Below are 24,985 nucleotides of genomic sequence, written 5' to 3'. Positions count from 1 at the left end.
AGACCTTGAGCAAACTGAAAAAGGAAGAGTGGGAGAAAATTTCAGCTGAGAAGTGCAAGAAGCATATAGATGGCTACAAGAAACGTTAGGAGGCTGTCAGCAATGCCAAAGGGAGTGCAACCAAGTATTAACTAGGTGTGCATTTATTGCTGCACATTCTGTTTATTCTGTTGTTTTTTTTTTCTTTGAAATTGCAACATGGAAGTTGAAAAACAATGTTTTATTGTTGTATTACTTTGGACCACTAATTAAAAAATCCCAAGGATATAACTTTGGTACATTTCTATTTATTTCTGAAGATATTGTACAGTCTATAAAAAATGAAGGGGTGCCAATAATGGTGAGCAGCACTGTATTACTGAACTACATGAGAAAAATCTGAAACTAGGGGTTGGCTTACAAATCCTAGGTATAACATGGGGTGTCGCCTCATTAGAACCTCACTGAGAAGGTAATGCTGATTTCAATAATGGTTGTAGGGCATCTGTCCCCAGATTTCACAATACACACTACCTATATTACTAAATAGATCCATTACTCCTGATGAAACTAGTAACTTACTTTGAAAATTCATGTCAGAATGGCTGCATAATTATTTGTAAAAGTTTACTTGTCTCATATCAAAGGGGTTGTCTGGGCCAATTTTTTTTTTACGATGGGCCTAAAAAATAACATACAGTTGATTGCTAACAGAGGCAACTACCTTCTTGTTCTACCCGGTCACCGACTGCTCCTGCCGGCGATTCAGCTGCTCCACATCAACAGAGCAGCTCTTCCTCTTCCGCTCCGTTCTGTCGATGGGGTGTGACTGCCGATGTCATGCTGATTGACAGCTGGTTCCCCAAACTTAGGCAGTGAGGAACCAGCTGTCAATTAGCATGATGTTTGCAGTCATTGCCTGTCGACAGAGCAGAAAGGAATTAAAGCTGCTGCTTTGTGGATGTGACGTCAGCAGAAGCTGCTGAATTGCTGGCAGAAGCGGTCAGTGATCACTCTGTGCAAGCAGAGATCAACGCTTGACACAACAGGCAGATAGTTAGCAACTACCCACCTGTTAATTCTTAGGCCTGTAATAAATAAGCATTTTATGAGTCCAGCTCTAGAAATAGGATTTACACAGCCATATTGACATGAATTTTCAAAAGTACACCAAGCTCATTAGGTGTAATAAATCTATTTAATGAATTTTGCAATCTGTATTGTGAAATCTGGTGACTGATTCACTTTAAAAATTACAAAAAACATTATGAAATTGTACGTAATATTCTAGAATTTACTATAGTGCCGCTCGCTGCACAACTAAAAAAGACACTGAACTGGAAACATAAGTGCAGAAAGTAAGGATTAGTCAGTCAGTAGATTAGAGCTTTGTAGTTCAATCACAAAACCTGATTTCTGCTGATTTATACGAGGGTTTTCATTAATATTTCATAGTTATAAATAGTGTGCAGTTATATAAAGAACAATAAGTTACCATAAAGCTCTAGAAATTGTAATAAAATTGACTACAAAGTCACAGAACCAAATGAAAACTGACATTTATAATAAGGGCCCTCTCAGACGTCCGTTCTTCATGCACGTGATTTTTCCATGCTTTCCACAGAGAGATCACATACCCATTATAATCTATGATGTCCGTTTTTTGCAGACTGAATGGTTCACACTAAAAAAAAACGTAGACACGTCTATTTTTGATCCAAATAATCTTTCATACAAATCTAGGGGTCCATGAAAATCACAGACAGCACATGGATGGCATCAGTGTGAAATTTGTGTGTTGTCCATTTTCAGCATTGTGATGGGTAAGAAAAGCTTTGCAATTTTTTTATTATAATTTTTTTTTACAGTGAGAAAATCACCGATAAAACCTATGATGGCCAAAGCTGACACACTGACCAAACACTGATGAAAATCGGATCCAAAACTCTGATGAGATTTGGTCCGTTTTTCTTAGGTGTAACTGCTCCAAGTGATCTAGCGATGACCTACAGATTCCGTAAAATCTCTGACATACTGGGATTGCAATTGTGCAAATGAATTAATGCAAATTATATTCTGAACACCTTACATAGAGAATAGAAGGTGTTATTCATTTGCATAAAATGCAGATTGAGATCTGGAGGTCAGGAATTTCACCTTCACCACCTTTGGGAAAAAGTGCTCCAAGATCAATGTGGGGAATACTTTATACAATAGCACCTTCATGATACCTGCTAAACTAACCTTTTTATGGGGAATCTGTTGCAAAGTTTTTGTGACCCCATCTTAGAGCTCTGTATAACCCCGTCCACATCACTGATTGGCAGCTTTCTGTGAACCTGTGCATAGGCAGAAAGCTGCCAATCAGTGGTGGGGGCGGGGTTATACAGAGCTCATGAATATGAAGGACTACATGGAAGCAGGTTTACTAGTTGTCTAATGATAATTTCCTGCTAATAAAACTGATTTTATCAAAACTACAGCAAACAGCCCACTAAGTGACACATCACTGGAATAAGGATCTGTGTTCTATGTTATGGTGCTCTTAGATTAGATGGAAAAATCCTGATGACAGATTCCCTTTAAACATGTGGTCCGGGATTTGAAATATTAGACTAACAGCAAAAAGACGCTTAAATTAAAAAAAATCAACATGAGGCCAAATTCACATGTGGCACCCCTGCGGGGGATTACCACAGGATCCATAGGTGCAGGGGGAGATGTACACTTGGGCACACACAACACCTTCCACCCCAGGTCTGAGGGGAGGAGTCAGTTTCCAGGGAGACAGCAAAAGCGGCAGTTAGTCTTGAGACAGGTGAAGGAGGAGGGAGAGACAGAGAGCTGTTGGCTGAGTACCAGTTAAGCCCTGAACTAGGAAATAGGTCTGTGTTGTGAAGCGTCCTAGAGAGAGGGACGGAGGCTAGAAGGAGAAAGAGATAAAACTATTATCCCTTTAGCTCACCCGGACACTGGAGACCGAGATTGCTATTAATTCAGGAATAGCATAGAAAACAGATCTATTCCCCCTGAAGAAGGGGAAAGAGGTGCTAAACTTGACCAAGTATAGGACCAGGGACCCAGAAAGAGAATTGGTAGCCCCAAGGAAAGGTCCTCATTGTCAGTTATGGAGAAGGACCCCAAAGAAAGTAAAAGGTGGCAGGTTCAGCTTAAGGCAGGACTGACCCCAAACAACGCACACATTGTTAGAGGAGGCCTCACAAATCTCCAGAGTGAATATCTCTACCTCCACCGAAAACCTGGTCACCCTCCTGAACTGTACCTGTTACCGGACATCAGTAAAAGAAAGGTACTGAAACAAAGACTTAATGTGTATGTGTGCCTACTTTGACATTACTGCCTATAGCGTTCGTACAAGCCGTATGCCGATCACCTCAGCAACCATGCACAGCGCAGGTCACCGATTTTACCAGTTACCACAGGAGGTGTCAGGACACAATACTCCCATCATCCTCACCCCCATCCCTTTACTGACGGTCCAGGAACCGACCAACCGTGATCTCCACAGAAGTAACCCATCCATCCCGGTATCAAAGTACCCCTACCCTGTCGACCGAATCAGTCTGGCGTCACGAACAGGATCCCGGGCCCGGTAGAACTGGGTACTGTGTGCTTAAATTGGACTTTATTTATTTAAAGTTTCTGTACTGTAAAACGGGCCGTCATTACTGCGTCATAGAGAAATTAAACTGCGTCACAGAGCGGAGAGAGTCGCGGTTGCACGGCTAAAGAAGCGTGAGGATAGCCCCGCCGTTTTGTTTTTTTAGAGTCACCGGTTACTGAAGGAGTTGATCGTAGCGGCTGGCAACGGTTAACTAGGGGGGCACCATCATGAGTGAAGCAAACAATATCCGAGACCTTGAGGGAGGGGATGCCCAAGACTACAGCAGCTTGCACTCCACCAACGGCAGGGAAGGAGCTACCCGGAGCACACACAGTCCCATTCCCTGACACAATGGCTAGACTCATCTCCCTGGAGGCGGTGAAGAGGAAGATCCAGGCTCTCCAGCAGCAGGCCGACGATGCTGAAGACCAAGCGCAGGGGCTGCAGAGGGAACTGGACACTGAACGGGAGATGCGTGAGAAAGCAGAAGGGGAGGTTGCTGCATTAAACCGTCGTATCCAGCTTGTAGAAGAGGAGTTGGATCGCGCTCAGGAGCGTCTAGCTACAGCATTACAGAAACTGGAAGAAGCAGAAAAGGCGGCTGATGAGAGTGTAAGAGGAATGAAGGTAATCGAAAACAGGGCCATGAAGGATGAGGAAAAATGGAAATCCAAGAAATGCAGCTTAAGGAAGCCAAACACATTGCAGAAGAAGCAGACCGTAAATATGAAGAGGTTGCCTGTAAATTGGTCATCCTTGAGGGAGAGTTGGAGAGAGCAGAGGAACGTACAGAAGTATCTGAACTAAAATGCAGTGATCTGGAAGAAGAATTGAAAAATGTGACTAACAACTTAAAATCTTTGGAAGCTCAGTCTGAAAAGTATTCTGAAAAAGAAGATAAATTGCTTGCAGAACAGTTCATGAATGGGTTCATGAATGGGTTGAGATCAGACTTTCACCATCAGCAGGTGCACATGTGGGTCCTAGATCATCCAGATGTGGATTTTAATACCTTAAAGGATCGTGCTATAACTGTACTACGAGACCCATTACCTGCAAAACATGCAATCCCATCCTGGCATGTTAATACCTCTCACATGAACTTAGAGCCTACCCCTAAAGACTCTGTAAAAGCGGTAGGACAAGCTGTCGTACCCGAATCTGCTGATGACCTACGTAATCAAGTGTTACAACTAACCAAAAACATGGACTACGTGCTAAAACTCTTATAAGCCAGACCGGAGGCACAACCACCAAGCAAAACCCAGTTAGCTGAATCCCCTGAGGATGTTCCGTGGATGAGAAGAAAGCTCATGTCGCCCGTGCAGGGGACCAACGCACCATTCCGATGCAGAGCCATGTCGCCCATGGAGGAGATCAACAAGTCGCCCGTTCAGGGGACCAACGCACCATTCCGACGCAGAGCCACCGACCACACAGATTCTTCAGGACAACCCGTTTGCCTTCGTTGCAACAAACCGGGCCACTTTGCAGGAGGATGTCGTTTAAACCCGAGATTCCTGGGTCCACGGGCCAATCCCCAGGAATAAAACGGCAGGGCCCATATGACTGGCATAGTCGGTATGTGGGAGGCCGCCCGTACCTCAACATTACGCTAGAAGGAATCCCCACATCGGCCCTATTGGACACTGGGTCACAAGTCACCACCATCCCACATATCCTTTACAAGCAATTTTGGTCTGATGCTGATGTTAGCCCCCCAGACTCTAGTCTTGTCATTTTAGCAGCTAATGGTCAACCACTGAATCAGGTGGGGTTTAGAGAGGTGACAATAAAGCTGGGGAAGGTGGAGTTGAGAGGCCAAGGGTTATGTGTGCTAGAAGATGACCCCAATAACAAATGTCCTTACATGGTGCTTGGTACTAATGTGATTGAAAACTGCCTTGAACAAGTGCTGTTTTTACTCCAACAGATTACAGAGACTGCTGGCATTGGGCGGAGGAGAGTCCTTCAAAGAGAAATCCGTGCCTTAATTCACAAGCAACAGGTACATCTGTCTGGGGGGGAGATTGGCAGTGCGCGGGTAACAGATCCGTTTCCCATTGTATTACCACCAAACAGTGAAATGATGATATGGTGTCAAGCAGCTATGGGTATCAGAAGAAAGGAATACCAGGCAATTGTAGAACTGGTATATTCAGAGCATAGACCTACACTGCTGACAGCTAGAGGGGTGGTGGATGTACGCAGGGGAAGAGTACCAATCCGTGTGTTGAATTGTGGTGAGGAAGAAGTGAAACTACCCCGGTATGCTACTGTAGCAAACCTGTACACTGTCAGTAATAACAACATACAGACATTAGAGCCCTTGCCCCCGTCAAGTCAGGCGGAGGACAACAACCCCAAGGGACAGCTGGAGGAGTGGTGTCAGCAGTTGCACATAGGGACTGATGCCACTCCCGACCACCAGAAGCAAGGAGTTTACCGGGTAGTACAAGAGTTTAGCCAAGTGTTCAGTAAGCATCCATTAGATTTTGGGAGGATAAAAGGGGTACACCATCACATACCCACAGGAGATCATCCCCCGATTAAAGTGAGACATAGACCCATCCCACCAAACCACTACCAGTGTGCTAAAGAGATGCTGCAGGACTTGAAGGAGGCCGGGGTTATAAGAGATAGCTGTAGTCCCTGGGCGGCCCCCCTTAGTTTTAGTCAGAAAGAAGGATGGCACTATGAGGATGTGTGTGGATTACAGGGAGGTCAATAAGATCACTCACAAAGATGCTTACCCGTTACGCCGGATAGAGGAGTCTCTTGCTGCATTAAAGACTGCTAAGTATTTCTCCACATTAGATCTCACTAGTGGGTATTGGCAGGTCTCCGTTGCAGAAGAAGACCGGGAGAAAACAGCATTCACAACACCAATGGGCCTATGTGAATTCAATAGCATGCCATTTGGGTTATGCAATGCACTGGGGACGTTTCAGAGACTCATGGAGTGCTGCCTGGGACACCGGAATTTTGAGATGGTACTTTTATACCTGGATGACGTCATAGTGTATTCCAAAACCTATGAAGAACATCTGGAACACCTGGTGGAGGTATTTACAGCTCTAACAAAGTATGGAATGAAGCTCAAACCATCTAAATGTTACCTGCTGAAGCCAAAAGTCCAATACCTAGGGCATGTGGTCAGCGCGGATGGCGTAGCACCAGATCCGGAAAAAGTGACAGCTATCCAGGACTGGCAGAGGCCGACCACCGTCAGAGAGGTACGTCAGTTCTTATGTTTGGTTGGGTATTACAGAAGATTTATTAAGGGCTACAGGAAGATGGCAGCGCCCCTACAAGATCTTCTAGTAGGCCAAGCTAAGAAGAGAAGGTCTTCAGAGCCGCCGTTGGAATAGGGAAAGAAACAAGAAGACTCCTTCCAACAAATGAAACAGGCCCTGACCGGTGAGAAAATCTTGGCGTACCCAGATTATAACCTACCATTTGTCCTCTACACGGATGCAAGTAATGTAGGCCTGGGAGCAGTACTGTCGCAAATACAAGAAGGCAAGGAAAGAGTAATTGCCTATGCCAGTAGAAGACTTCGACCTACCGAGAGGAACTGGGAAAATTACAGTTCCTTTAAGTTGGAGTTCCTGGCCTTGGTCTGGGCAGTCACGGAGAAGTTCAAGCATTACTTAGCAGCTTCAAAATTTACCATCTTTACGGACAATAATCTGCTAACACACTTGGATACTGCAAAGCTTGGTGCATTGCAGCAGCACTGGATGGCCCGGCTATCGAATTACGACTTTACCATCGAGTACCGAACAGGCCGTGGAAATGCAAATGCTGATGCCCTCTCCAGAAACCCTCAAGTACATTTGTCTGTGTTGTGAAGCGCCCTAGAGAGAGGGACGGAGGCTAGAAGGAGAAAGAAAGAGAAAAAAGTATTATCCCTTTAGCTCACCCGGACACCGGAGTCCGAGATTGCTATTAATTCAGGAATAGCATACAAAACCCGGACAGATCAGGAAGATCTACTCCCCCTGAAGAAGAAGGGGAAAGAGTTGCCAAACTTGACCAAGTATAGGACCAGTGGCCCAGAAAGAGAATTGGTAGCCCCAAGGAAAGGTCCTCATTGTCAGTTGTGGAGAAGGACCCCAAAGAAAGTAAAAGGTGGCAGGTTCAGCTTAAGGCAGGACTGATCCCAAACATCGCACGCATTGTTAGAGGAGGCCTCACAAATCTCCAGAGTGAATATCTACCTGCACCGAAAACCTGGTCACCCTCCTGAACTGTACCTGTTACCGGACATCAGTAAAAGAAAGGTACTGAAACAAAGACTTAATGTGTGTGTGTGCCTACTTTGACATTACTGCCTATAGCGTTCGTACAAGCCGTATGCCGATCACCTCAGCAACCATACACAGCGCTGGTAACTGATTTTACCAGTTACCACAGGAGGTGTCAGGACACAATACTCCCATCATCCTCACCCCCATCCCTTTACTGACGGTCCAGGGCACGGAACCAGGAACCGACCAACCGTGATCTCCACAGAAGTAACCCATCCATCCCGGTATCCGAGTACCCCTACCCTGTCGACCGAATCACAAATATTAGTTTCTTGTCGTATGTCTGGTTTTGATTTGATTTGATCTGTTGTTCTCGTATGAAAAAAAAAATTGTTGGAGGCTTTCTAAGCTTCTCTTAGCAACCAGACAGTGAAAACAGACAGCACATAGATGCCACATGGATGGAATCTGTGTGCTGTTCTTTTTTTTCCCCTTATCCGTTCACTTAAATGGGTGAATTTCTTCTGTAAATTGGATGTGTCCATTTTCTTTTTGTATACCAATGGTCAACAAAAAAAGCCCATAACCCTCACTCTTAGGGGTCATTAGTACGTCTGTTTTTCATGTACATGTTTTATCCAATTTTGTTTTTTAGATAGAACATATACTCATTATTAGAGGTGAACATAGACAGTAGAGGGCCCTGTGCAAGAACTCTATATGAGCCCCATCTTACCCCAGACCTAATCAGAAAGTTATTATTTCTCTCTAACAATCCACCAGTAATTGAAAGCTATGAAATGTATTAGCTCATACTCATATGTGTAATCTAATTAATAGTTGAACAATGATTTTAAGAAGACAGTATACAAATATTCAGAGGCGGACAGTGCACCAGTGGTATGTAAGCCTCTGACCATTATACTCATTATACAGTATCCGATAGGCAAAAAACTGAGACATAATATTTTTGTCCAATTTGCAAATTATGCTCGCCAATTGGTTGATGGGTCTGCGGAAAAAACAGCATAAAGATGACATCCGAGTGGCATTCTTGTGCTGTGAATTTTCACTGTCTGGTTTCTAAGAGAAGCTTAGAAAACCTCCATCAGTTTTTTACTCATACAATAAAAACGGATGACACATGGATGGCAAAAATGGACACACAAACCAAAAATGGATGAAAATCTCCAGCAGTCCAAATGCCAATGTTCTAGTGGTCCCTGTTGATCTTTACTTTCTTTGATACAGGGATAACTTGCCATAAGTCTGCTGCAGCCAATAACTGCTAATGCTTGCCAGTAATTGCCCGCTCCATATGGATGTAAAGCTTGTCATTACTGAAGCAAAATTAAGAAAAACTGATGGACACGCCTGGTACTAGACATGCTATGAGAGATATAAAATGGGCTGGGAGACTTTTGTGATTATTTTTTTTTATTTTCAATTTTGATGAGTCACCACTCACCAGTACTCAAATATATAACTGGTAGAGGTAGTTTAAAGGAGATTAAGAAAACATGGCTGCATTCTACATCCATAGACGCTAGAGTTCAAGTCCTCTTCCTCTCCAAAGAGACTATTTGCACCAAAAACTACATGGCTCCAGTTTCCACTTCTATGGACCTGAGTTGTAGTACCAGACATAACCTGTCCATGTGATGGTATTTTTTTGAAGAAGGCAACTGTTACGTTGCACGACCTGGGAATCATACAGCATTGTATTGTATTGCCATTGCATTGTTGCTGCTATGCTACAGGTTTGCCTCTTAGAGGTTTGTCCCGTCTCTCTCCCTGTCTGTCTCCCCAAGTCTGATGTCAGTTAACCGTCCCTTCCTCCTGTGTTAGCCATATTTATGTGAGGATCATCTCTATACATCTCTAGTTCAGAATAGTCTTTTTCACCTACTGTAATTGTGCATATCTACAAGAATTCAGCTTGAAAATAAACCTTCTTCTGGAATCTCAATACGTGCGTCCTGCAGTCGAGTTATGAAATCTCTTCGTGAGAGTGCTGGTCCATACAGACATCCATAGAAACGGTGTCTCAAATGCCCTACACTCACATCCTAGTTATGGAGTCAGAATAGCAACCATGTATTCCCAGTCCTGAACAACCCCTATTGGGTGTGTTCTTATCAAGTTTTGACAAGGATTTTTCTGGCTACAAATAAATCATTTCAAAATACATGAAAACTATTTTTTGGGCTTGTATATGGGTCATTTTTTTTCTTCTACTTTACTTAGTGTCCAAATTTATGGCTATGTTCACTCCATTATTCACAGACTAGGAATAAAATGTAAAAAATAAAATGGAAATCATAGGGAATCATAGCTTCAATGCAAATTTGGAAAGATTCCTTAAATCTTTATGGCTACCTTACAATTTCTTGAATATATTTTCCTCTAGAGCAGGGATGTCAAACTCAAAATGATAAACTGAGACAAAGTCGCAGGCCAACCAGTATACAGTAAAATGGGCCCCACATAGTCCTCCATGCAGAATAATGGCCCCACATAGTCCTCCATACAGTATAATGGGCCCCACATAGTCCTGCATACAGAATAATGGGCCCACATAGGCCTCCATACAGAATAATGGGCCCCACATAGTCCTCCATACAGAATAATGGGCCCCACATAGTCCTGCATACAGAATAATGGGCCCACATAGGCCTCCATACAGAATAATGGGCCCCACATAGTCCTCCATACAGAATAATGGGCCCCACATAGTCCTCCATACAGTATAATGGGCCCACATAGTCCTCCATACAGAATAATGGACTCACATAGTCCTCCATACAGAATAATAGGCCCCACATAGTTCTCCATACAGAATAATAGGCCCCACATAGTCCTTCATACAGAATAATTAGCCTCACATAGTCCTTCATACAGAATAATGGGCCCCACATAGTCCTCAATACAGAATAATAGGCCCCACATAGTCCTGCATACAGAATAATGGCCCCACATAGTCCTCCATACAGAATAATGGGCCCCACACAGTCCTCTATACAGAATAATGGGCCCCACACAGTCCTCTATACAGAATAATGGGCCCCACATAGTCCTCCATACAGAATAATGGACTCCACATAGTCCTCCATACAGAATAATGGGCCCCACATAGTCCTCCATACAGTATAATGGGCCCCACATAGTCCTCAATACAGAATTATAGGCCCCACATAGTCCTGCATACAGAATAATGGACTCCACATAGTCCCCCATACAATATAATGGGCCCCACATAGCCCTCCATACAGAATAATGGGCCCCACATAGGGGTGGCAGTTCTGGTGTCGAGGGCCAAATATAACCACCCTGCGGGTCAGAATTGACTCACGGGCCAGAGTTTGACATGTATGATCAAAAGCCATCACCATAAGTTGTTACACTGGCATAGTACAATAACTTTGCTTGTATAAATAGATTAATACAGATAAGATATATTTTCCTTGGCAAAACCCATGAGTATCCTGCTGGGTATTTTGTTTCAAAGTCCCATGTAACAATTTATCTTCCACTGTCCTAAACCAAAGGAATAGATACTAAGCTCCCTTGACAGAGAAGTCAAGATACTAGATTTCAAGGTTTCTTCTTTTAGCAAAATGTAATAATAATGCAGATCTGTTATAAAGAAAAAGACGTTTCAGAATGGTATAAAACCCAGAATAACATATACATAATTAAATGCAGGAGGGGATTTGGAAGTCTCAACAGGAAGCGATGTGTGAGTACTGGAGTAGCATGGCAAATCTGCTGGAAGCTAATTGCTACATTTAACATTGAATAGTTGCGATGTATGGGTCTGCATGAGGTGACTATTGCAGATGGGATAATTGCAGAGCAAATGGAGAGGTAGAAGTAGATGATGCACAACATGGAAAAATATTGTATAAAACAAAAGGACCACAAAACATGAATTAACACATTACTTGCAAAAGATTTAGAGGAATCAGGCATACATGAATAATATTTTCCATTATACAATTTTTCCCATGAAAATTAATTTGTGTTAAGAAAAATAATGTGCATTTGCATTTTACGACAGGTATTGTCACGGACAATAGTAAACTAAAAGCTGAAGCTAACAATTATCACTAATGACTGTGATATAATTAAGATGATAAATGATAGTCACTATGTCTATGGCCGGCTAAACTGATGTCTGTATAACGTGCTTGATAAAATAATTCATAGTTTGGAAGAAGAAAAAAAAACAACAGTTTAGTCAATAAAAAAATGATCTTTTGGGCTCCACGCTGATCGGGACTGGCTGCATCATTCATGTTCTTCGTGTAATATTGTCCTTTCTGCTTTCATTTTTTAGATGCTATTTCTTGTTCAAGGGCTCGCTCACACAAGTGCTATCCGATGTTTTATTGCTTAGCACTCAGACCAATGTTATTCTATAGGGCCGTGATGATCAGCGTTTTTTTGTCATACTAATTAGGCATGAGAATAAAAAATCGCAGCATGCTGTGATTTGCAGCACCCATCAGATGGCACATACTCATTAAAGACTATGGGTGCGTGGAAAACATCAGACTACACTCAGATGACACCCGATTGCAGTCCAATCTCCACACACTTACACAGTGGAGAAGATGGAGAAATTTTGTTCTCCATCTTCTCCTCACCTGTGATACGATTCTCTTCACTGAGAGAATCGGATCACACTAAGCTGACACTCAAACTCGGATTAGAGTTTGATTGGAGTATCATTATCATAATTGACCCAATTCTCTCGCATGAGAGAATCTACCCTCGTGTGACCCTAGCCTAAAACTGAGGACCTCTGTCATATATTCAAACTGTTAGGCTATTTTCACACAAGGTATTTTTTCAGCATTTTTTTTCTGCAGCAAAACCTGATCTCTTGGCAGGAAAGAAGCTGGGTCAAAAATGCAGGTTTTGGTGCGTTTTTTGTTGCATTTTTCAGGATCCCAAAATTCAGCTTTGCTTCCACCACAGAAGCATGAACACAGGTCAGCAATGCAAGACATATGTGAAACCATATTAACCAGAATTACAAATGTAGGACACTATTCATTTTTACACAATGGTCTATCATTGAGTTGTTCAGAGATTGTTAAATATCACACCTCCGTGGGCCACAGGTATTGTTCAGTCTCACACCTAGCTCAGGCAATGTTTACACCATACGCATCTCTAATTTAATTAAACCGTCCTAATCCAAACTGCCATCTCAGGTGAATACTTTTTGTGTCAAAAAACCAATGTGTGTGCATGAGATTTCTGAAATCTCATAGACTTTGCTGGTACTGTAAAACACAGCTTAAAATTTGCATAATAAAAAGCTGAAAAAACACCTTGTGTGAACATGGCCTTAGGTTATATATATATCCCAAATATTGGAAAAATAAACAAAAATAGAGTATTACGCCATGTTCACACTAGCCGTTTTTTCAGCGTTTTTATGCAAATTTTCAGCTGCGTTTTACAGTACCAGCAAAGTTTATGCGATTTCAGAAATCTCATGCACACATTGTTTTTTATGTCATCAGTATTTTGTGCTTCGTATGTTTTTTGCACAATAGAGCATGTCACTTCTTTCAGCATTTTTCAGTGTTTTTACAGCGTTTGTCACCCATTGAAAGTAATGGTGGTGAAAAAATGCTGAAAAAAATGCCTAGTGTGAACATAGCTATCAGATTTTGCTGCATTTTTAGTGAAAAAAAGCAAGTACAGCAGTATGTGAAACTCATTTATTTTTGTAATTTTACCATCTCATCTTGGCCACCTGAGATGGAAGTTTGGATTAGGACAGTTTAATTACATTAGTGATGTGTACACAGTAAACATTGGCTCATCTAGGTGTGAGATTGAACAATGTCACAAAGTAAATCCAGCTCACCACCTGCAGTCCCACACTTCTGGAGCACAGATAGCACCTGGGCAGGGCGCAACAACCAATATAGAAAGCAGAAAAATCCAGCTCACAGATAAAATCCAAAAAAGTGCATTTTATTTTACAAGGTACATGAAGCAAAGATTAAAATTGCGTGTTAATAAAAAAAAGAGAATACAGGCATCTTTTGACACGTTTCAAGCGACAAGCGCTCTTTGTCAAGATACTATCCAAGTGAACTTACAAGATTTAAAAACAATTTAAACATGTGTAAACATCAATTTCCTGATTGTCAAGCAAATAAATTAAATCACATGTGGGAATTCTCTGCAGCTAAACATATATTAGAATTTCCCATGCATTGATACAAAAGATTTAAATGTGTTAATTTCTGTGACACAGAATAACATTATACACAGGGACATTATGATAATAATAGTAAGCTGGTAATTTCTACTTTCTCTATTGACATTGAACAATACCTGTGGACCACGGAGCTGTGAAATTGAACAATCACTGAGCAACTCAATGGCAGACCATAGTGTGAAAATGAATAGTGTCCTACAAACTAAATGCACTGCCAATGTAAACTATTCCTGAACAATTCTCCTCTCCCCACTGTTACATTTGAAATTCTGGTTAATATGGATTCAGATATGTCTTGCATTGGTGATGTTATGATCTGCAACAAGTACTAAGGAAAGATAAAGGAAAACTGTCCCTACAGTAAGACTAAGCTGAATCCCTACGATGTAGCAGGCTGCCTGTTCCTAGCGAACAGACCCGCCTTAGTCCTCAGCTAGTCTGAACAAAGACCTATAGCATAAGGAGAGGGGTCCCTAAAACAACTAAGAACTGTAACAAAAATGGGACACCTCCTAAACAGAGAAGTTGTTGCAGAACACAAAAAGACAAACAGACAAAAAGGTACTAGAGGTCACAGAAGGACCAATCGAACTGACAAAGGCAAAGAAGCACCTGGCTAAAGAAACAGTCAAATACTGAAGTCCAGCACAGCCAAAAGGGCGGAACTGGAATATAAAGGCAGGTGGTCACATGACCGCAAAATACAAGAAGGAAAAAAAAAAAAACAGGAGGGTTCTAACAGTACCCCCTCTTTTATGAGGATCCTCCGGATCCTCCAGGCCTATCTGGAAACCTCCTGTGGAAACCTCTAACAAACCTAGGAGCAGAGACATCATCCACCCTTACCCAGGAATTATCTTTGGGACCGAAACCCTTCCAGGAGATAAGATACTGTAATCTCCCTCTATGCCATCTAGAATTCAAGATACGAGAAATTTCATATTCGCCGTCTTCCACCACGGGAGGAACTGTGACAGTGGAATCCTTATCTGATACATCAGCCTTTTTCAACAAGGAAACAGGAAACACAGGATTAATTTTCCAGGAAGTAGGGACATCCAACCTAACCACAGACGGGTTAACAACCTGAAGCACATTAAATGGACTCACAAACTTAGGACCCAGTTTTTTAGAGGGAATCCTCAACCGCAGGTTCCTTGAGGAAGACCAAACCATGTCACCCACTATAAACAAAACCTCCTTACGTTTCCTGTCAACATACTTCTTGGACTTCTTGTTAGCCTCTTGAAGGTTGCAACGTACATTAGTCCAAACTCTCTCCAAATCACCGGAAAAATTCTCCTCCTCCGACACCGCCGACCCCTATTTGGAGAACGAACCAAAAGACGGATGTCTCCCAGTAGAACAAAAAAAAGAGAACACCCAGCAGAGGAGGATGTATGATTGTTAAGAGAAAATTCTGCGAGAGGCAGAAACTCAGACCACACCTCTTGATTGTCCACCACAAAACAACACCAAAACTATTCAACATCCTGGTTCTTTCTTTTAGTCTGTCCATTAGACTCAGCATGATACCCAGACGAAAATGACAAATGGACTCCCAACCTGTCACAAAAAGCACGCCAAAAGCGAGCCACAAACTGAGGTCCTCTATCAGAAACAATATTCGTGGGAACGCCATGAAGCTTGTCAATCTCCTTAACAAACGCCTTAGCGAGTGTCTTGGCGCAGGGCAACTTAATGAATGGAACCAAATGACACATCTTACTAAACGGTCCACGACAACCCAGATGACAGTAAAACCCTCGGACACAGGAAGATCAGTAATAAAATTCATTGTGAGATGCGTCCAAGGCGCACTAGGAACCTCCAGAGGGCAAAGCAACCCCGCAGCAGGAGTATGTGAAGCCTTTGACCTAGCACACACAGTACATTGACGCACCCACTTGATGACTTCCTTCTGCCCTCCAGGCCACCAAAAACTGCAACTTATAAGTCTCTTAGTCTCCGAAATTCCTGGATGACCTGCTAACCGAGACTCATGACACTCCACAAACAAATCTCTCCTAAAGGCTCTAGGCATGAACAACCTCCCATAGGGAGTGTTATATGGAGCATCATGTTGAGCTTTCAGAATCCCATTCTCCAAAACAGAGTCCAAAGCCGCCACCACAACTCCTTTCCGTAAAATGCTCTCCTCCTCCTCGGCACCGACTGTAGGAGAGAAGCTGCGAGATAAAGCATCGGCTTAACATTATTAGTACCAGGGATATAGGTAACAGAAAAATGAAACCAAGAAAAAAAAGTGCCCACCTAGCTTGACGGGCATTCAAGCGCTTGACAGCATCCAGATAGATCAAACTCTTATGATCTGTGAACACCTGAATAGGAAATCTAGCACCTTCCAAAAAATGACGCCAATGTTCAAACGCGAGTTTAATAGCCAGCAACTCCCGATTACCAACATCATAATTCAGTTCGGTTTCCAAAAATTTTTTCAAAAATAAGGCACAAGGATGTACTCCATCCTTGTTCTCCTGAGACAAAACTGCTCCGACCCCCACCGATGAAGCATCGACCTCGACCAAAAAAGGCTTGGTCTCATCAGGCTGCATAAGGATAGGGGCAGAACTGAACCTCTCTTTGAGATACTCAAACGCTTCAATGGCCTCAGTAGTCTATTGGACAGTATTCGTACCTTTCCTGGTGAGATCGGTCAGAGGCTTAACAATTACAGAGAAATTCTTAATGAATTTTCTGTAATAATTGGCAAAACCCCAAAATCTCTGTATAGATTTCAAACCAATAGGCCTAGGCCATTCCTGCACAGTCTGAACCTTCACTGGGTCCATCTCAAAGCCCTCGCTGGAGACAATGTAGCCCAAAAAACTAATTTTCTGCACAGCGAAATCACATTTCTCCAGCTTAGCAATGAGTGAATTATCACTCAATAACTGCAAAACTTCACGTACACCCTGCCAATGGGACTCCAGATCTGGTGAATAAATCAAAATGTCATCCAAATACACAACCACATTCTTACCAATCAAAGGTCTCACGATGTCATTAATAAGGTTCCGAAAAAATGCAGGTGCATTGGTAAGACCAAAAGGCATCACCAGATTCTCAAAATGACCTACCGGAGAGTTAAAAGCAGTTTTCCATTCATCACCCTCCTTCACTCGTAACAATTTGTATGCCCCCCAGAGATCAATTTTAGAGAACCACTTGGCCCCCACTAACTGGTTAAACAAGTCAGGAATTAATGGCAATGGGTAGGAATTGCGTACAGTAATCTTAGTAATTTCACGAAAATCCAGACATGGACGTAAACTCCCGTCCTTCTTTTTAACAAAGACAAATCCAACTGCCACGGGCAACTTAGAAGGTCTAATGTGACCAGCAACCAGGCTACTCTGTATGTACTCCTCCAAGGTCTTTCTTTCAGGGATAGTCAGATTAAACAAGCGACTCTTGGGAAGAGTAGCTCCAGGAACAAACACAATGGCGCAATCATAATCCTTATGAGGAGGTAAAACTTGCGACTCCTCCTCTGAAAAACCCCTCCAAAAATCTTGAATAGGTACAGGTAATTCCCCTTTTTCCACAGCCGCAATGCGACCATTACAACATTTGTCATAGCACTTCGGACTCCAAGACTTAATCACATTAGTAGACCAGTCCAGCAAAGGATTGTGCAGTTTTAATCAAGGCAAACCTAAAACGACCGGAGAGGGTAAATTATCTAATACAACCAAGTCCAAAATTTCTTGGTGAACTCCGTTGATAGTGAGGGGAAATGCAGCAACCTTGTGAGTAATACATTTCAAGGGAGTGTTATCAATTGCAATCACAGAAATAGGTGATGACAAAGGTTTGGATTTCAATTTAAGGTTTTCCAAAAACCCTCTATCAATCACATTAAGTGTTGAACCACAATCCACAAATACCTGAAATTCAATCAAATTTTCCTGCAAAGTAGTACTCCCAGAAAGAAATACTCCTGCAGAGCGTAAACAAGTTATACGGGTGTAACTGACCTTTTTTTTTTCTTTACTTAAAGGAAGCTCACAATACTTAATCAAATGGTCAGCTTTACCACAATAAAGACACAATCCCTCGGCGAACCTCCGGTCTCTTTCCTGAAAGGGGAGCGATTTCGCCCCAACCTCCATCGGTTCTCTGCCGTCAGAGCAGATTTTTTGGGGACTAGGCATTACAGGAGTCTTTACCTCATTCTGTCTAAATCTCAGTCTCCTATCCACACGAACAGCTAATTGCATGGCATCCTGCAGAGTCTCAGGTGCGGGGAATGCAATTAGCAAATACTTAACCCTTTCACTCAGACCAGCAAGAAATAGACATCTTAGAGCAGGATCATTCCATTTAAGTTCTGAGGTACATCTTCTGAAGTGTGTGCAATAATTTTCAACATCACCTGACCCCTAATTCAAACGCCTGAGTTCTGCCTCAGCAGATGAGATTCGATTAGGATCATCATATAATAGCCCCATAGCAGAAAAAAATTCTTCTACAGACCTTAAACATGGATCATTAGGTTGGAGAGAAAAGGCCCACCCCTGTGGTTCTTTGCGCAAAAGTGACATAATAAAACCAATGCTTTGTGATTTATTCCCAGAGGACTTTGGTCTCAAACGAAAATACAACAAACAAGCATTTTTAAAGGAAAAAAAATCTTGCTGTTTACCATAAAAAACATCAGGCAGTCCTACCTTGGGTTCCACAAAATGCACTTCAGAACAGCTACTCACGTGATGCTGGAACTTGGCTACCTCCAGAGACAATCCCTGCAGGCGTTGAGCCAAATCCTGGACGGTAACGAAACTGATCCCGAATTTCTTTCCTTTTAGGTTTTTTTTTAGCTGGACTTACTGTTATGATCTGCCACAAGTACTAAGGAAAGATAAGGGAAAACTGTCCCTACAGTAAGACTAAGCTGAATCCCTACAATATAACGGGCTGCCTGTTCCTAGCGAACAGACCCACCTTAGTCCTCGGTTGGTCTGAACGAAGACCTATAGCATAAGGTGAGGGGTCCCTAAAAAAACTAAGGACTGGAACAAAAATGGGACACCTCCTAAACAGAGAAGTTGTTGCAGAACACAAAAAGACAAACAGACAAAAAGGTACTAGAGGTCCCAGAAGGACCAAGCGAACTGACAGAGAAAGGCACAGAAGCACCTGGCTAGAGAAACAGTCAAACACTGAAGTCCAGCACAGCAAAAAGGGTGGAGCTGGAATATAAAGGCAGGTGGTCACATTACTGCAAAACACAAGAAGGAGAAAAAAAAACAATGAAGATGGTTCTAACAGGTGACATGTGTTCATGCTTCTGTGGTGGAAGCAAAGCTGTACTTTGGGATCGTGAAAAAAAAGTCCCAAGAACGCAGCAAAAACTGCACCAAAACTTGCATTTTTCACGCAGCTTCTTTCCTGCCAAGAGATCATGTTTTGCTGCAAAAAAAACACTGAAAAAAAGCCTAATGTGAACATATCCTAAGACTCTATTTTCTTGGGGCATTTACAGTATCTTAGAGTGTAAGAAAGTATCACATGTATGCTACTGTAAAAACATAAAATGGTACTTCGCTATGGCACAGGGTATTCGACTACACTAGTCCATACAGTAGATTGTGAGCCCTCGCGGGCAGGATCCTAGCTCCTCCTGTACCAGTCGCTGTCACATTGTGTTCAAGATTATTGTAATTTTTCTTGTATGTATGCCCCCTTTTCACATGTAAAGCGCCATGGAATAAATGGCGCTATAATAATAAATAATAATAATAATACAGCTTAAAAAAAATAGAGATTTATGGATACATTCTGCTTAAATGCTGGCATATGTGAATAGGTACAAAACACTATTCCAAAGACATACAGTACAGACCAAAAGTTTGGACACACCTTCTCATTTAAAGATTTTTCTGTATTTTCATGACTATGAAAATTGTACATTCACACTGAAGGCATCAAAACTATGAATTAACATATGTGGAATTATATACTTAACAAAAAAGTGTGAAACAACTGAAAATATGTCATATTCTTGGTTCTTCAAAGTAGCCACCTTTTGCTTTGATGACTGCTTTGCACACTCTTGGCATTCTCTTGATGAGCTTCAAGAGGTAGTCACCGGAAATGGTTTTCACTTCACAGGTGTGCCCTATCAGGTTTAATAAGTGGGATTTCTTGCCTTATAAATGGGGTTTGGACCATCAGTTGTGTTGTGCAGAAGTCTGGTGGATACACAGCTGATAGTCCTACTGAATAGACTGTTAGAATTTGTATTATGGCAAGAAAAAAGCAGCTAAGTAAAGAAAAACGAGTGGCCATCTGTAACATACCTGGCGGCGTCCTTGCATGGTGGTCCATCTCCCACTGTGCAAGAGGGCGCACTTGATCTCATGTCCAGAATGTCTCTCTGGCTTCCCTCCATGCTGTCTGTTTGTGTCTGTTTCTGCTGCTTAAGGGCGGCGCCCGATCACTTCCTGCCTTTTGTACCTGCTGTGGGTCACACCCCTTGTGCGTCCTCAGCCTATTGATGTCTGTCACTTGGTATATAGCTCAGCAGCTCCCTTATATCCCTGCCTGAGCATAGTGTTTCCTTCAGTGTGTGCTTGCACTCTGAAGGTGCCAGGTCCCGTCTCTTGTCTCCTGCTTTTTGTATCAGTTCCCGTGTCTGAACTGAGTCCTGTATGTCTCCTGCTTTGCGGTATCAGCTCCCGTGTCTGAACTGAGTCCTTTCTGTGTTCTCTTGTCTGTCCTGTCTGAACACGCTCCTAGCCTGTTCCTCCTGCCTTCTAGGGGCCGATTACCTAGACCCGTTCCTGTATCTTGTCTGATCTGTCTGAACACGCTCCTAGCCTGTTCCTCTCGCCTTCTAGTGGCCGATTTCCTAGACCCGCTCCTGTGTCTGGTCTGTCCTGTCTGAACACACTCCTTGCCTGTTCGCTCCGCCTTCTAGTGGCCGATTTCCTAGACCCGCTCCTGTGTCTGGTCTGTCCTGTCTGAACACGCTCCTTGCCTGTTCGTTCCGCCTCTCTGGGGGCCGTATTCCCAGACCCGCTCCTGTATCCCTCTGCAGTGTCGGTCTCCTCCGTACACTCAGTTCCAGTCTGAACTCTCTCCTGTCCTTTACCTGTTTTGCCTCTATGTCCGTTCCCTTCCTTTTTCTGCAGAGTCTGAACTCGTACCTAACTCCTGCTTGTTGTCTCTGCAAGTACTGTGTGAGTATCTGGCTCTGTCTTTCCCTTCCTGTCTGTTCCGTGTGAACAGAGCCCTGTCCTCCCTGCTCAGCCTTGTCTGCACTCTAGCAGTGCTTGCCTGTAACCCTCTGCCTGTATTGTTCCTGAGTCCCGGTGTGTACTGGGTCCTATCCCGCCTGTGTTCCTACCTGCTAGTGCCTCCCTGTCTGCACTCTAGCTGTGCTTGCCTTTACCCCCCTGCCTGCATACCCGCCTGCCTGCATACCAGTCGTGCCTGCCTATACCCACCAGTCTGTGTGCCAGCCTACCAGCCTGTTCCTGTATTCCCCTGTGTGGGTCAACAGCCGTGTCCGGGGTCTGTCCTGGAGTAGCACCTGGTCCCTCTGCTCGGTTCCTCCTTGGTGCACTGGCGTCGTATGCCGTCGTGCGACCCTGGTCGGATCGGGTGAATACTTAGTCACGCCCCTCCAGGCATTCACTCTCCGGCACGGTCCAGTGGAATCACTACCAATCACACGCACACGCCGCTTAGCCTGGGCGTGTGCATAACAGCATGCTCAGGCCATGGTTCCCGTTGAGCCCCACGGCCTTCGCTCTTTGAGAAGTTTTTCCAGCGAATACATGCATTAAAATAAAATAAATAAATTTTTTTCCCCCTTTAGCTGAGTTCCAGGCGAATTACGCACCCGTCCAGATGGATCTATCAGCCCTCGTTCCTGCGGATCCGCCACGTTACTATGGGGATCCAAGACAGTGTCGTGCATTTGTGGAGCAATGCATGCTACACTTTAAGGCCTACCCTCTCTATTTTCCTTCCGATTGGGCTAAAGTGGCCTTTATGATTGACTACCTAGCGGGTGATGCCTTGAAATGGGTCACCCCCCTATGGGAAGCATGGGATCCTGTCATCCTTGACCTGCAGGCCTTCCTGGTGGCCTTTCGTATGGTCTTCGAGGACCCTAACTCTGAAGCCCCTGCTGAAGCTTCACTTCCCAATATCCCGGAGCAGCCCCGACGGGTAATGTGTGTGGGTAGCGCAATAGTCCTCCAGCCCAATGAGACTACTGCCCACCCAGAATCCTCACAGGGTGACTACGCTTTCCGGAATACTTCTCTCAACCTCAAGAGGCAGCCCAGACGTGCTAGACTTAGAGGCAAGCCGTCACGCCAGGGTCTGTCCTCCCTGAGACCTCCTGACCCCAACCTTGAAGTCCCTACTGAAGCTTCATCTCCCTGTATCCCGGAGAAACCCCAATGGGTAATGTGCGTGGGTAGTGCACCAGTTCTCCTGGCCGAAGAGACTTCTGCCCATCCAGACTCCACACAGGAGAACTTCCTGCACCCGGCATCAGATGCTTCTTTCTCTTTAACCGGTGTGCATGTCCAAGGATGCTCCAAAGCTGTGGTTACCTCAGAGTCTGTGCACCTCTACTACCTGGCGGAGGATCCCCTGTTGCCTCCTGAACCCTCCGGGATACCACTCGATGACAAATGGAGAGAGACTTCTCTACACCCGGTACTCAATACTTTGTCCGCTTCGTCCTGTGAGCCTGACAATGGGTACCCCAAAGTGGTAGTTACCTCCGAGTCTCTACACCCCTCCGACCAGGCGGAGGATCTCCAGTTGTCTCCTGAACCCTTCGGGGTGCTACCTGGTAGCGAAAGGACAGAGACTCTCCTATACTCTGTACCTGATACCTCGCTCGCTTCGTCCAGTGAGTCCAACTTAGTGTACTCCGAAGCAGAGGTTACTCCTGAGTCTCTACACCCCTCCGACCAGGCGGAGGACCTCCAGTTGTGTTCAGAATCCTTCGGGGTGCCACCTGGTGGTGAATGGACAGAGGCTTTCCTATATCCTGGATCTGATACCTCGCTTGCTTCGTCCAGTGAGTCCGACCTAGTGTTCTCTGAAGCAGAGGTTACCCGTGAGTCTCTACACCCCTCTGACCAGGCGGAGGACCGCCAGCTGTCTCCAGAACCCTTCGGGGTGCCACCTGGTGGTGAATGGACAGAGACTCTCCTATACTCGGTACCCGATACCTCGCCTGCTTCCTCCAGTGAGTCCGACCTAGTGTACTCTGAAGCAGAGGTTACCCGTGAGTCTCTACACCCCTCTGACCAGGCGGAGGTCCGCCAGCTGTCTCCAGAACCCTTCGGGGTGCCACCTGGTGGTGAATGGACAGAGACTTTCCTATACTCGGTACCCGATACCTCGCCTGCTTCCTCCAGTGAGTCCGACCTAGTGTACTCTGAAGCAGTTGTTTTCTCTGAGCCTCTGCACTCTTCTGACCCGGCGGAGGACCTCCAGTTGTTTCCTGAATCCTCCGGGATACCACCAGATAACAAAGAGACAGTGACTTTTCCTCATTATGTACGTGATAACCCGTCTATTTCTTCCTGTGAGCTTGACAAGATGTACCTCGAAAGAGAGATTACCCTTAAGTCTCTGTCCCCCTCCAACCCAGTGAACGACTGGCCCTCGAATTCCCTGCGGAAGATTCTGGCAGGCCTGAAGAAGAGGGGGCGTAAGGGGGGAGGTACTGTAACATACCTGGCGGCGTCCTTGCATGGTGGTCCATCTCCCACTGTGCAAGAGGGCGCACTTGATCTCCTGTCCAGAATGTCTCTCTGGCTTCCCTCCATGCTGTCTGTTTGTGTCTGTTTCTGCTGCTTAAGGGCGGCGCCCGATCACTTCCTGCCTTTTGTACCTGCTGTGGGTCACACCCCTTGTGCGTCCTCAGCCTATTGCTGTCTGTCACTTGGTATATAGCTCAGCAGCTCCCTTCTATCCCTGCCTGAGCATAGTGTTTCCTTCAGTGTGTGCTTGCACTCTGAAGGTGCCAGGTCCCGTCTCTTGTCTCCTGCTTTTTGTATCAGTTCCCGTGTCTGAACTGAGTCCTGTATGTCTCCTGCTTTGCGGTATCAGCTCCCGTGTCTGAACTGAGTCCTTTCTGTGTTCTCTTGTCTGTCCTGTCTGAACACGCTCCTAGCCTGTTCCTCCTGCCTTCTAGGGGCCGATTACCTAGACCCGTTCCTGTATCTTGTCTGATCTGTCTGAACACGCTCCTAGCCTGTTCCTCTCGCCTTCTAGTGGCCGATTTCCTAGACCCGCTCCTGTGTCTGGTCTGTCCTGTCTGAACACGCTCCTTGCCTGTTCGCTCCGCCTTCTAGTGGCCGATTTCCTAGACCCGCTCCTGTGTCTGGTCTGTCCTGTCTGAACACGCTCCTTGCCTGTTCGTTCCGCCTCTCTGGGGGCCGTATTCCCAGACCCGCTCCTGTATCCCTCTGCAGTGTCGGTCTCCTCCGTACACTCAGTTCCAGTCTGAACTCTCTCCTGTCCTTTACCTGTTTTGCCTCTATGTCCGTTCCCTTCCTTTTTCTGCAGAGTCTGAACTCGTACCTAACTCCTGCTTGTTGTCTCTGCAAGTACTGTGTGAGTATCTGGCTCTGTCTTTCCCTTCCTGTCTGTTCCGTGTGAACAGAGCCCTGTCCTCCCTGCTCAGCCTTGTCTGCACTCTAGCAGTGCTTGCCTGTAACCCTCTGCCTGTATTGTTCCTGAGTCCCGGTGTGTACTGGGTCCTATCCCGCCTGTGTTCCTACCTGCTAGTGCCTCCCTGTCTGCACTCTAGCTGTGCTTGCCTTTACCCCCCTGCCTGCATACCCGCCTGCCTGCATACCAGTCGTGCCTGCCTAT

General features: G+C 44.5%; 1 pseudogene; it reads left to right on the top strand.

Annotated features, from left to right (window-relative positions):
* Positions 1 to 3,883: 3,883 nt before the first annotated feature.
* Positions 3,884 to 24,985, top strand: part of LOC141258627 (tropomyosin alpha-4 chain-like) — a 69,199-nt pseudogene continuing 48,097 nt past the window's right edge.

Source organism: Phyllobates terribilis, unplaced genomic scaffold (assembly GCF_046119375.1).
Source record: "Phyllobates terribilis strain yellow unplaced genomic scaffold, ASM4611937v1 Scaffold_3__8_contigs__length_932513732, whole genome shotgun sequence".
NCBI lineage: Eukaryota > Metazoa > Chordata > Amphibia > Anura > Dendrobatidae > Phyllobates > Phyllobates terribilis.
The sequence above is the reverse complement of the archived record's forward strand: the minus strand, read 5'-3'. Positions and strand labels throughout refer to the sequence as shown.